Consider the following 13,423-nt stretch of genomic DNA (forward strand, 5'->3'; position numbering starts at 1 on the left):
TCGTCAAGTGCTACCAATGGCTGAGAAATATTGCAAGGAAAGTAAYGAGTATGGTTAAACCATAAGGAAAATGTAACACAAGCAGTTTTAGGATCTCACCCAAAGTTTGTTGGATTTGAAGTAACAAGCTCCTGATCAATGATGTTTTAGATCTTTGTCAGGTCAGAAAAATGCAAWCTTACATTTTTCCTTTCTTCAGGAAAAAATACCTAAACCTGCAGACACTCCTGAAGGTCAGACACGAATCTAAAAAGCAGCAAAAGTGAAGGGATACAAGAAGGKAAAGCAGGTAGCAAGCTCAGCATGGCTACTCCATGCAGTTTGACCGCCATGCAGTGTAATATACTTTGGACTCCCACATACCCAAAACATCACGTGATGTTGCATGGAGGTACCGGGCTAGCTCTGCCCAAGGCAGTCGTGTTACCCACACCTCCATGGCCAGGCTGGCTTGGCACCCTCCTGTACTGACAGGTAGGATGTATGATTACTCGTTAGGAGCATTGGAGCAGTCTGCCAACATGACAGTACTGCGCCCACAACTGCGGCTGGCTAATTTTCAGGTAGGACACTGCATTATGGTCTCAAATCTATGGATGCTCTCCTAGCTGTTGCAGTAAGTGCTGTGGAGAGAAAAAAGAAAAAAAAAGGAATTAGTTTTATAGACTGCCTTTTGATTTCCCCATTTGAAGGGCTGAAAGACTCCTTGCAGTGGGTAGAAAAGCTGCCAGATGCCTCCTTCCTGCCACAGGAGCATCCCCAGTGAGGTGAACTCTCTCCGGAGAGCAGGAAAAGCTGCACTTGATTGCAAAGGAGAGACTGGAGATGATCAGGCTGAATTTATTCTGTTGGAACTCTGTGAAGCTAGAGAGGTTCATCATTTCAGTGCCTTGCTGTTCTGCACATTTTTCTTCTTCTTCTATGAGTGGAATGAAATGATTAACTGGAATTCAGGTGACCTTCTGTTGTTTAAGACTGAGTCTTGTTACATTTATACAAGGTGGCACAAAACTAAGCAGATGTCTAACCTAGACAGGCAGGATTTTATGTTATGTAAAGCATAAGCAGATTTCAAAGCAAAGCTACTATTAACCTCTACTTAATTTCTTCTAAAAGGATTGTTTTTTAAAGAATTTTAAGCAAGGGCAAAGTGAAAACTCTGCCTCAGAATAAGGCCTGTTAAGCAAAAGCTAGTGAGATGGCACACAGCTCAAGCACATCGCAATGCTTCCTTYATTCGTCTTTTTCATTTAGGTTGAATCCTTTAGCATCAGATGGTCCCACCTGCCCTATATAGAGGAGTCTCTGAAACAATGAATCCTTGATCCCAGGAGCCTCCACATTTACGTAAGAGTAATAATCATAACTATTCTAAGACGGCAGAGGGAGTAACTTCAGGGAAGATTAGCTCATGCTGTTGATCATGCTGTTGAGTTTAAGGCTTGTTTTGGAAAACATCTATTGAATATAAAGGAGCAGTTGTACTGCTCTATTCTTCCTTGCACATGGACTAGAAGCTTCTTACTCAGGATATCCAAGGGACCTGTGTGACAAACTACTGTCTGAAGGCTTTTGCTTACGGACACCGCTGTAATGAATCCCTCCATCATCCCTCCCTTTCTTGCTCAGTAGGACAAATCAGGTGCACACTCCTGCTCTTCCCAACCTCATTTCATCATCTGCCAACCTGAACAGGGTCAACTATGGATCTCAGACACAGGAACCAGGAGGACCTATCAAGCAATGCAGCACTCTATAACAGTAGGAATATTTCCTCTTGGTTACTGTAGTTTTAAGTATATGTATTAAAGTTATTTTCACATTGTTGTCTGATCCTCAATAACTGGGTACTGAACTGAGTGTCAAGTTCTTTCCCCTGTGCTCGGATCAATCGTGTCTTTCTTGAATCCTTCTGGAATCTTTCCTCAGATTTCTATATCCACAAGACTGGATCAAAATTCATAAATGCATAGGTGATGGAGTCCCAAGACCCTGCACTAGTACTTTGAATATTTCTAACCATCCTCTGGTTCATAATRAACTACAGGTAGGTACCTTAAAGCAGCTGTCCATGCAGCTGTCTGACCAAGGTTGGATTAGACAGCTTCAGGATGATGACTTGTTTCTCTATTTCTTTATAAATCTTCCATTAAAAAGCAAGTAGATTGGTGAACTGACTCTAGCACCTGTGCAAAATATTGACCTTAGTTGGTATGGACTTCAAAACAGATTTCTAACCCTCTCCGGAAGARGTCAGATGATCAAACATACTGTACAATTAAAAATACAAAAAGGGCAAATGCAAATACTGAAATTATCAAAATACCTTGTTCCAACTTCAATCATATATAAACATTCAAAATAATTGCAGTGAAATGCTTTCTGCTTATCAAATTAAAGTTCAAAAGCTTTTCTCCAAGCAATAACAGAATGTATCTAGTTATGTGAAACGCTTCCATTTTGTTGAATGGGAATTTTCTTAGGTTTGCTGGTTTGGAAATATTTAACTGTCTTGCCTAAACAATTTTGCCGTTGTCCTCCAAACAGTTGATTATTTTCAACATCTTCTGTTAATAACAGGTACTTAAACATAAACAAAGTACCACTGCACTGTCATTTCACAGGAGAGAAATTACCTTGCTGCATAGCATGCAACATATGTGGAAGAACATGATTTAACTTTTCCTCAACTGTTTCAGTGATTCTCGTCTCTCCAAAACACAGAGGAATAGAGCCAGTGCAAATACACAAACCAAAAACGCTATTCTGACAAAGAAGGTCAAGTTTAACTCCCAAACTGTGCTTTTTATGTGTTTAGTCCTMGTGCATCTCACATGAGTCAAACAGTCAGGCTTCTGACACCTCACTGAAGAAGATATCTTCTTGCCACCCACCTGCCCTGCAGGCTATACTGGGAAGAGAGGTTCATTTYAAGCTGCAATCTTCACAATTTCTGTCTGCATAGCTATATTTTAGTGGAACAATCATCAGCTTACTTATAGTTAGTTATGCCACTGATGTCTTGAGTTGTCACTTTGGAGRGAACTGTTTTATAGCTCTGTTAAAGCAATCTTGAGACATATGTACAGTGAGGCCACTTTCCAAGAAGAATTTTGTAGAGCTATTTCCCTTCAAAGCTATAGAGCCTGGATTTTTTATTGCACTGATCAGATAGTATATGATTAACCATTGTTTATAACATCATCTTAACTCCCAAGCCTCACATGTACCAGCAACAGCCTAAAATGTTTAAGTGTTTCTGCGTATAGAAACATCAGTGTTCTCAAGATCTGGACTTAAGTTTTAAGTCACAGGAGCACTTAACTCAATATGCTACTCTTAGTTTACAGACTAGGGGTTGTATCTCACACACACTAGGAGGATGGGATCTGCCCTTGACTGACAGCCACCAAGAAGCCTTGCCTGGCATCTGGTTGAGGGTCTGCTCGCTGGGACAGCGCTCTCTGCGTGGAGTCTGGTGGCCGCTTCCATATCGGAGCATCCTCGGGATGATGCTCAGGAAGGTGGGCAGACATGCAAGTGACCCCTTGTCCCCGGCAGTACCCAAACAGGCAGCCCATGGAATGCTGCAGTTACAGCAATGCTACCACGTGGCAAGCTGCAAACACCGACAAAGCGGGAGTCTTGAGTAATTCATTTCCATGACTCTCCTCCTGCTGCTTCTACTTCAAGACAGTGATCTTTCCAAAATGGTACCTGAGCTGGCTCTTAATCTAAGTAATAGAGAAAGGCAGATATGGGGAGGATTGTGACAACTGCCTCATCTCTGCTGTTTCCTGCATTGCCACCCTTTGGACAGCCCTAAGAGTCACACAGGGAGCGGCCTGCCCTTGTTCTCTGTGGACAGCACTGGTGGCTGGGTCCCTACCTGAGTGGCTCCTTCACCACGTAAGGGCAAGAAGAAAAACAAACAAAAAAACAGCCAGACCACTTCAGTTTAGCAAATGTAACTGCTAGAACTATGCCCTTCTACAGACAACTGTGTCCACTGGATCCCTATGCACTGCTTGTTTTATCTGTCTTTGAATAAATCCATCTGTCCGTATGCTCTAGTTATCAGAGAGAAGACTTAAAAATACACCTTACATGTAGGAAAAATATAAGACATCCTCACTGATAAACTGGGAAATGAGTGAATTCCCTGCTCTTCTGAACGATTCTTTTGCAGCGACAGCTCCCTCCTTCCCACACACGCAGGCTCTGGCGAAGGCAGGGGGCGGGGGGAGGCTGAGCCTTGCTATGTTCTCCTGRAGCTCCTCAGCCCTCGGCTACTCCCAGCCAAAGGAGAGAGGGAGCAAATTCCCAAAGCCTCTGCTGCTCCCACTCGGGAACCAGTGCTGTGACCAGGCTCTCGCATGCGTTGCTGAGATGCGAGTTCCCCGAGCCAAAGAGGAGGGTGCAGGCACTTGCCCCTCTTAATGGCATAAAACCAGGATGGGAGGGAAACCCCAAAGCTACCGAGACCGCTTGCAGTACTGGATCTCTGTTGGAAGTGGCAGGAGACAATGGCAATGACACCCAGCAGAACTGCAGTGGCTCCAGAGCACTGGCAGAAGACGCTGAGCATGGGCGAGSAATAAAAAGAGGAGATGCACAGAGCAGAGGTAACCCTGGTGCTGTTGGCACCATTTGCTGTACAGAGCTGAAAGGTTTCCAGCTGAAGCTGCTCTGCAGCTCTGGCTCTCTCCCTCCCCCTTGGCAAATGCATGCAGTTTTAAAGACTTTTATAGGTGCTAGATACTGCACTGGGGGCTCGAAAGGCTCTCTCCAGGGAAGGCTTAAGAGACTTTAGTGAATGGCAGATAGAATATGCTGGAGAAGGAGCTGTATAGTTTACTACAATTTCCCTTTCCTAAGCGCTATTGGACTTGCCAGGATAAAAACTGCCCAAAAGTCTAGGGCTGCTTCAGCCRTGGACTTGGGCCTGAAATGTTTGCAGGATAAATCACATCTAAAAAAAATCAGTTCTATCTCTAGAAAGGGATCTATAACCATAGATGTCGCATTCACAGAGACTGACAACAGTTGTGGCAGCTCCTCGCTATCATCTTCATCTAGTCCTTGAATATCATTGCAGAGGGGAAGAGGCACTTGCAGGCTTGCGACACAGAGCAGCTCAGAGCCTGCGTAGATTCTTACTGCCCTCTGCCGTAACATGCCCGGAAAACCTCTGAGAAGAGAGCAGTTCCAAGCAAGATTGAGTCTGAATGTCATATCTAGCAGGTACATTAGACTATCAAGACTGGTAAGTGGAACGAGGCAGCTTTAAAAAAGGCTTTGTTTTCTTGCTTCTTTTAACTCTTTAAGTGTCCTAAAAATCTGGTTTTTTTGCACATACACAGAAAATTGACTTTAAACTTATATTGTGGTTATGAGACTATTTTGCTTTAGAGCTTATGAGACTATTTTGCTTTAGAGCTTATGAGACTATTTTGCTTTAGAGCTTATGAGATGTTGACTCAGACTAACAAATTCCCTCCCAACCAAGTGCTTCAACTAAGTAGGCTGGAGTGGAGCGCCTGTCCCACTCCCCAAGCAGCACCGAGAACATATCAAACCGCTGAAGGATAGTAGTAGTTGTGTAGACAAAGCACTGACATGCAACTCATTTTATACATACATATRAAAAATACTGGCCTACAGACCTATAATCAAACTCCTTATCTTAAAAATTAGATTGTGATACCACTTAGGTTACAGGTGAAGAGGGCTGCTCTCTATAGAATGTTGACTCCTTTTTGCAGGTTCACCCCCAGACAGTAAATTCCTCTCTGCTCTCTTATTTCCAACAGTTTTTATATCTTCTAAAGCTTTGTGATTTAAGACTTTTATCCTAAAACTTGAGCAGCCTTTTCTTCCATTTTTTTCACAAGCTTCTTCCTTTATTTAAACACTAGCAAGACTAAGTTTATTGCAGTTTGCTAAGATACATTGTTCTCCTTTTTCTCACTTTCTACTACTGTTCATGCCTCCTCCTGAAATCAACCAGCCATCTCAGTTACAGGAGCATGGACATAACGTCAAAATTTTAGTTTGCAGATATTGCATATGTGAAAGTATATGTATTACACCCACACAGGGGCATGGATATATCAGATGACTGGYTCCCATTAAAAAAGGAGGAACACACAGCCAAATCATTTAAGCAGATTTGAAAGTCTTGTCYATGAAGAGTTTGAAATGTCCATGTTTACTCTTGCTTGCATTTTCATTCCAAAAATCTTTTCATTTTCCCTACCAGCAGTTGTATTTAAGGAAGTGGAGCTTTGGAGTCAAGGCTGCGACATGTGGCCCAGGGAATATTCATGCAAGGTATTATCCCATGTGTGCAGGTGTAGACTTACATATCTGCAACACCATTAGACTAATGGGATTCAGGGCCTTTCTGTTATCCCCCCGAGCTTTGGAACAGTTTCCTATAGAAGCTGCTATGCCTTCAGAGGGAAGGCTAACTACATCTCCCAAATGGCTCAAGTCCATGAGCCTTTTAGGGCTGCATTCAGTTTTCATGCAAGGCACAAACAGCAGCTCATCAGACCTATGGAAAACCTGAGAAGAGACTGCAGAGCAGAGCCTGCAGGTAGCTGCACAAAYGTTAGTGAGATCAATAACACACAATATATTGGAAAGGGCCAGAGTCTCTCGCCCGCAGGGCACAGGAGTCAGAAGCTTGACAAAACGTCCAAATCCTTTTTGACTTGGACTCTTTAACTAGTGGCACGCAGGACAGGAACTACTATGTCACTGTAGATACATTTCACTGATGTCTGAACCAAGTCTCTTGGGTGCATAAATAGTGCATAAGAACACCCATTCTTTTCCCAAGTGCAACCCTGTAGCTCCGCTGAAGTCAGATCGAAGAAAACAAAAACACAAACACACCAAAGAAAACACAAACACAAAACCAACATCCAGCACCCTGATCTTTCTCAAGGATGGAGATGGGGGGAATGTGTAACAAAACGCTGCTTTGCTAAGCCCAAAGGGACCACTAAGGTGTCTAAGAATGGATCAGACAGGTATAGGCTCAACTACTACCTGGAAAAGGTATCCCCATGCACGAGCAGGGGATAAAGATTAGAAATAGTTAAGATGAGATTAAGGCTGACATTAACATACTTTACTGTCACGTCTTCCTGTTTTGGAAGAGTGGCTGAACTTTTCCTTGAAGTTTGGTGTGTAAATAGTCCCCCTGATTGAAAGGGAACTACTGCTGGGCTTAAAATTAAGCACACTTAGGTGCTCCACCGAATGAGTCTTTAARAGGATTAGGAACTGCTAATCCATTRCGAAGTTTTTTACCTTATCTCCCTGGGGAACATCATCTAACAAATTGATTTGAAGGGGTAATGTATACTGCTGCTTTAAATCACTGTTCAATAATGTAAAACTAAAGTGAATAGGACACCAATCTGAACCCTAACATAAATAAGACCTATTGGCTTTAAGCAGCAGCACTTGAAGTACAGGTAGGTAACATGGCTTCAAATTAGAAAACACTTCTGGTTTCATTCTAATCTCCAGTTAATTGTCAAGTTTGCACAAAGCCTAACTTCTAACATCTATTCTACTTTCCATAAGAAAAAGGCACATATAACAGAACATTACAGATATTAAGTTATACATCCTCTCCCATTGGCAGGTTAGTCCGATTGAYTAAACATTCATCTTGAGATCTGGTTACTGCTGTTGACTGCAGACTCTGCAAAAGGAAAAGGCAACAGTATTTCTTTGCCAGCAAATTATCAAGTCCCCAGATAACGAGGCAAGAGGGTTGCAGGTCACTGTATGCACCATCGCCACATGCACCTGCTACTTGCCCCAGCACAGCTCTGTCGTGCCAGGGCTATTCCACATCACCCACCCAAACGCACCTGCACTTCCAAGGAATCCCCTCCTTCCAAGAGGAGGCAGAGAGCAGCTCTCCTGAGGCTGTCGCAAAGGATGTCACAGGATAACTGCAAGAGCTGCTGACAAAGGCTTGGGGGGAAGTCGCAGACAATTCACAACAGAACAGCACAAGTTGGGTGTCATCGCATTACACACCTGCCTTTCGGATGCACGTACTCATTAGTCCTGCACGACTTAAGACTGCATCTGTACTGGCAAACCAAAGAGGGCCAGGGGATGGGCTCAAGCACCAGCACACAACCACCCTCCTGTTAATTTTTAGGACACATCCTGACACAATCGTTCATCTGTCTCAAATAGTACTTCACCAGGCAATGTCCATGAGCATCCATTCTGTCTGGCTTTGGACAGATCTGGCAATAAACAAAAGCTAAAGCAAGGGCAGAGGATTTCTAGTATATGAATTTCATACTTCTTGCCACAGTCAGCCTAATGACAAAAAGACTGAGGCAGATGCTTGATTTGAACAGAACTAGTAGGGATATCTATTAGGGGAATTAACTATGTGGGGCAGTTTATTTCATGTGTATGTAGTAAGTGAGAAATGCTTCTCAAGCATGCCCTGCCTTCTCACTGAAACCAAGAGGAGCTGCAAATATAGGAAGACTCTAACCTTCTCACTGGGAAGTTCGTGTCTAGCTCGCCCACTTGCCTCAGTGAAATGCCCAGACAGAAAGTGAGCAGAGATGCAGCTGCAGAAGCTGGGATGCATCAGCATCCRTGGGGAAGCAGCAGCTCCAGAAGGAAGAGGCTGTTTCCAGGGTGCCCCCCTGGGTGCCCCATGGAACAGCCCCTGCCAGGGCTCCCCTACAGAGACCGCCCGGCATAAACCCGGGAGGGGACAGCGGCTTTACCACTGCCTGCCCTCCCTGGGGCCAACCATTCCTCCAGGGAAGGGAGATCAGATGCTTCAGAAATCCCTGCGAGTTCAAGCCAAAAGAAAGGAATCCAGAATCTTCCCTGTAGTTTTGCTCCAAATTTGTAACTGTAGCCCTTTTACTTTCTGCCTTTTTTTTTTTTTGGCCATGACCCATAAAAGGAGGAGTAGCTTAGCTGTAAATGACCTGACAGGCTTTACCCTGGGACACAGTAAAAGAGTTTGCAGCTTCAAGTCAAACTTATGTTTGACAAAAGGCTTATTTTCTCCAGKAGTGGATAAACCTTGAGCCCAAACATAAGGTTTCTGTGTGGTCTGAGAGGGAACCTTTGCCTGCCTGGGTTTGGACACCGCTTATCCAAGGTGGATTCTGGCCAGAAAGGTAACTCACCAGATGGGTCAACCTCAAATTGCAGCCACCACGGCTTTCACACCAGGGAATGTTTCACACTGAGAATGAGCATTTTTCAGTGCCCAGGGCACTTTGTGCAGCTTTTGCTTCTATTTAAGCTATTTTTAAAGGCTTTCTTCCATGCCACTTCAAAAGAACATTTTCTGAGTGCTAGGAATCAAGAAAAGTACAAGTTCACAAGTCACCTTTACTGCCATTCAGACTGACTCCTCATAACTTCAAGACTGACGTTCCTGTGGTTTCTAAAATGAATGCTGAACATGTATGTTCCCCTTTTTTAAAAGAAGGAATTACAGGAATCAACTTAAGCTCTTTGCTTTTGGAGTAATACTAGTTATCGTTAGTGAAACAGTGTATCAGAAGAGTGAATTGCTACAGAAATACTTTGGTTTGGGGATGCAGATGTATAGTGTGTATGGTATGTTAGTGAAAAGAGTATGATTCTGAAATCCGTGAGTACTTCATATAAATTATTACAGAAATGTCCAAAGGTAATTATTTTGGTCAGGCTGGCATGTGATATGGAGCCATCTCCTGTGAAAGATACCACTTGCYTAAAAATCAATACACCACGACGTTTTGTTGAAGAGTTAAATCTCAACCTAACAAACATGGGATATCAACACAGGGATCTTCAAGAACCTGCTCGTGTGCCCAAGCAGCAGCAATAGATGGTACATGGCTGCAACATCCTCATTTACAACAGCTTAAGGTTCTATTAAAAATGGTAGACATGCGACCCAAGGCATTGCCATTCCGAAGGATTCATCCCCCTTGACATCGGACCAGGATACGTGTCTGGACCTCAGCTATTCCCAAATCACTGTCCTGCAGCCGAACGCTACCCCACATCAGTAACGGGATGTGAACTGGCACAACCGAAGCATAAGCTGGCAACATCCTAAAATGTTTTGCAACTTTAGTTGTTTAAGTGCTAATTTCAGAGCATGTGCACTGAACTATCTATGCCTAGACCATGGCTCAAACCTCTCATCACTGCAGCATCTCTACAGCTTCCTCAGCACATCACCCTAGGAGAACAAAAAAGGTTTGACACAGATGCAGCTGCAAACAGCCTTGCTGCTTACTTTGTTTGCAGATGTTCTCATGCGAGTGACTATTCTTGTAAGACATTGAATTCTTGGAAACAGTAGATATTAATAGAAGAGGTCAAGCCTTCCCTCGTGGAGAAAGTGGAAAAACACCTGCTGCAGATGATATCTATTTTTGTTGTACATTCTACAGAACTCAACCGAATAATTCCTTTCAGGAAGCAACTTCTTTAAGCATAAACTTCTGTATGTTTTTTTTTCCTAAATTACTTCAGAACAAATTTGAGTGTGAAAAGGCATATCCATTTCATTCTCCATATGAAAGACCACTTTATGTCTACACATGTGGCCAGGAACACTATTCATCTCTAAGATYTATCTGTCCTTGAGGTTGTTTACACTGAGTTGTATTGTTTATAAAAATACTGTCATAAATAATCATAACCATCTCCAGCAGGAGAAAATATCCTCTAAAACAGGTAGCTTGTGTACCGGGAATATACTTGCAAAGAGCAATGTAGCCTGCAAACCTCACAGCAGGGTAAGTTACCTTCACATTGTTATTGCTGTTGGGCTGCTTCTGACAACCTCACTTTTTAATGAGCATGGGTGCCCAGTGGGAGTCAGAGTTGATGGATTCTCAAACTGGCTACCCAAATTCTCCACCATGTCTCCTGGCTCCATTTCTTTGCTTCCTGATACCTGTAACGAGYGGATATCGGCAGGAGCCACAAACCAATAAGCACGGAGGTAACGGCAGATTTTTAGGAAGGAGGAAGAGGATACATAAAGACAAAAAAACAAAGTCATAAGTGGGGAAGGAGCTACATGCACAACTTATTTCCCACCAGACCTACAAAGCTTAGCATTTCCAGAATGGAAATTCTAAAACTGGTTGAAGTCTCAGGCATAGACAATCTTCTTGCCAAAAAGCAAAGTCTTATTGAAGCAAGAGGTAAACGTCAGCTCTACAGCACACCACTTTTCTTTTTCCTTCAGGGAAAGGCAGAAAGACAATTGACTCTGAAGTGCTATTTCAAAGAGGAATCGAGTGGTTTCCAGTAGGAGCTATTTTCAGGCTTGGATGCCAATTTCAGCTGCACACATATCACTTCAAGCTTTTTTAATTCTCTGAAGTTCTTATCTCCCTTTGTTAACTGTACATAGCAATCTCTGCCACCTCCTACGACCTTGCCCAGATGCTTAGGTCCTTACATGGCAATAAGCTGCTAGTGTTAAATAAATATGCTGCTGTTCTAAAAAAAAAAAAAAAATCAACATATGCAGGGAAAGTACAAAAGGAGGTTTTCAAAAGTACAACAGCAAAAAGCATTTCAAGTTTCAGGACACATTCAACTCATGGACATGTTGCTTATGGACAACATGTTGACATCAGATCCTCCAAAGCTGCGAACAGCCAYTGGATATTAGCAAATAAGTACAATGGCAAGAAAACTGGTGATTTCCTCCCCATCCTTTGGGGAAAATGAAGTCAGATGCAAGTTCAACCTAATATAGCAGCAGTCACCTCAGCACAGCAAGGTCATCCTTTGCTAAGTGTTAGTAATAAAGCTGAGCAGGGATGGTGATTTTTTCTTGTCTCACAATGGTACTGCTACTTATTCCGCTGAATTCTGTGAACTGAAGACAACTCTTAAATAGAAAGAGGTTAATGTCTAGTAGCTACCAGAGAAAGATCAGTAGCCAACTAATCCAGGGCAATTGGAGTGCMGTATTAACCCTGCAGCAGGTAACTCCTGCTGCCACTAGGACACCGCTTTTGAAGGGCTGCTCTTTTCCTAAGCTACTTGTTCACAGCAGCATCAGTCCTGGGCCAAACACACACATGTGAACAAAGCAGCATCTCTGATATGGGAAAAGAGCCTATAAAAAGAGGAAGAAATAACTAGCATAAAACAGACCGAGCACGAACCACACTTTTGGAAGARTTCCAAGGAAAATGTTCTATCCTTTATTAGGCAATGCTGGCCACACTGCCTGCACTGCATACAAGACATTAACTACTATCATCAAGTAAGAAGCCAAGCCTGACTATGGGCCTGAGTCAGGACCTTTCACATTTTGGCCCTGTCCTCACACGCACTCCAAAAAGCTCCTTTGACATTTCTTATCTACAATACACATCTCAAAAAGACTGAGGCATGTATTGTATTAATATTTGTGGAACTTAAATCACTTCAGCATGAGAAAGGGCAGGRATACACTTGCAGCACATAAAGAGCAAACACTTCTCTATTCTGAGAGCACAAGMGCAGCTACTCTAGTGTTCTTCTAGCCTTCAAACAGAACCCTTAAAAATCAGATTTCCCTGGGGCAACGCTGTCAGTGGCTCRTAAGAAAAAAGCTTCATACATAAATTGCCTGCAAACCAGTCAGTTTTTGACTGATATCAACTATACAAAAATATTGCACTCAAAGTCTGCTTCCATAGATATGGGTGACTAAGCAAACACTGAAAAAATAACCTACTCTCATAAAAGTGGTTTTTTTTTTTTTTTTGTGGTACAGGATGCCACCTCATGGACATTTTCATAATTCAGATACTTCTAAACCAGCCAGTGACAGAACTTCTCTCAAGGAGACACAGAAATTCACCTGCATGCTGAAACATTTAAGTCTCATATGAGGATTTCTGTAGTCCAGTCGCAAAAATGAATGTGGGACAAACTCAGACCTGACAGGTTGATATATATGATAACCTGGGTCTTGCCTGTGTTACTGGCTCCAAGTTTGATTCCCAGAGGTGGCCACCATAGAACCTGGATACTGCCTTCCTTCCCAAGCAGTAACACACACAAACTGCTCCTTTGCCTTTCAGGCTGCTTCTGGACCTTGAGTCCATGTTCCCAAGCCCTAAGGACACAAGCTGTTATTTGCTTTTAACCACCTAGATATGCATTCAGCTCTTACAGACATATCTGAAGTCAACAGATACAGTTACTAGACTATTTTAGACCAATAATTCAACCAGGGAAGTGTAACAGCTACTTTTGTTAATAAACCAAAAGCCTTCTGCTTCTTCACAAAATTGATTCTCACTATGTAAATAACATTTAGTGGAGAAAAAAAAAAAGGATGAAATAGACATAAAAACTAGCCTAAACTCAAATCTCTAGCTATAACTCTTCT

Source organism: Nothoprocta perdicaria, unplaced genomic scaffold, assembly GCF_003342845.1.
Source record: "Nothoprocta perdicaria isolate Ctin4 unplaced genomic scaffold, notPer1 scaffold_43, whole genome shotgun sequence".
NCBI lineage: Eukaryota > Metazoa > Chordata > Aves > Tinamiformes > Tinamidae > Nothoprocta > Nothoprocta perdicaria.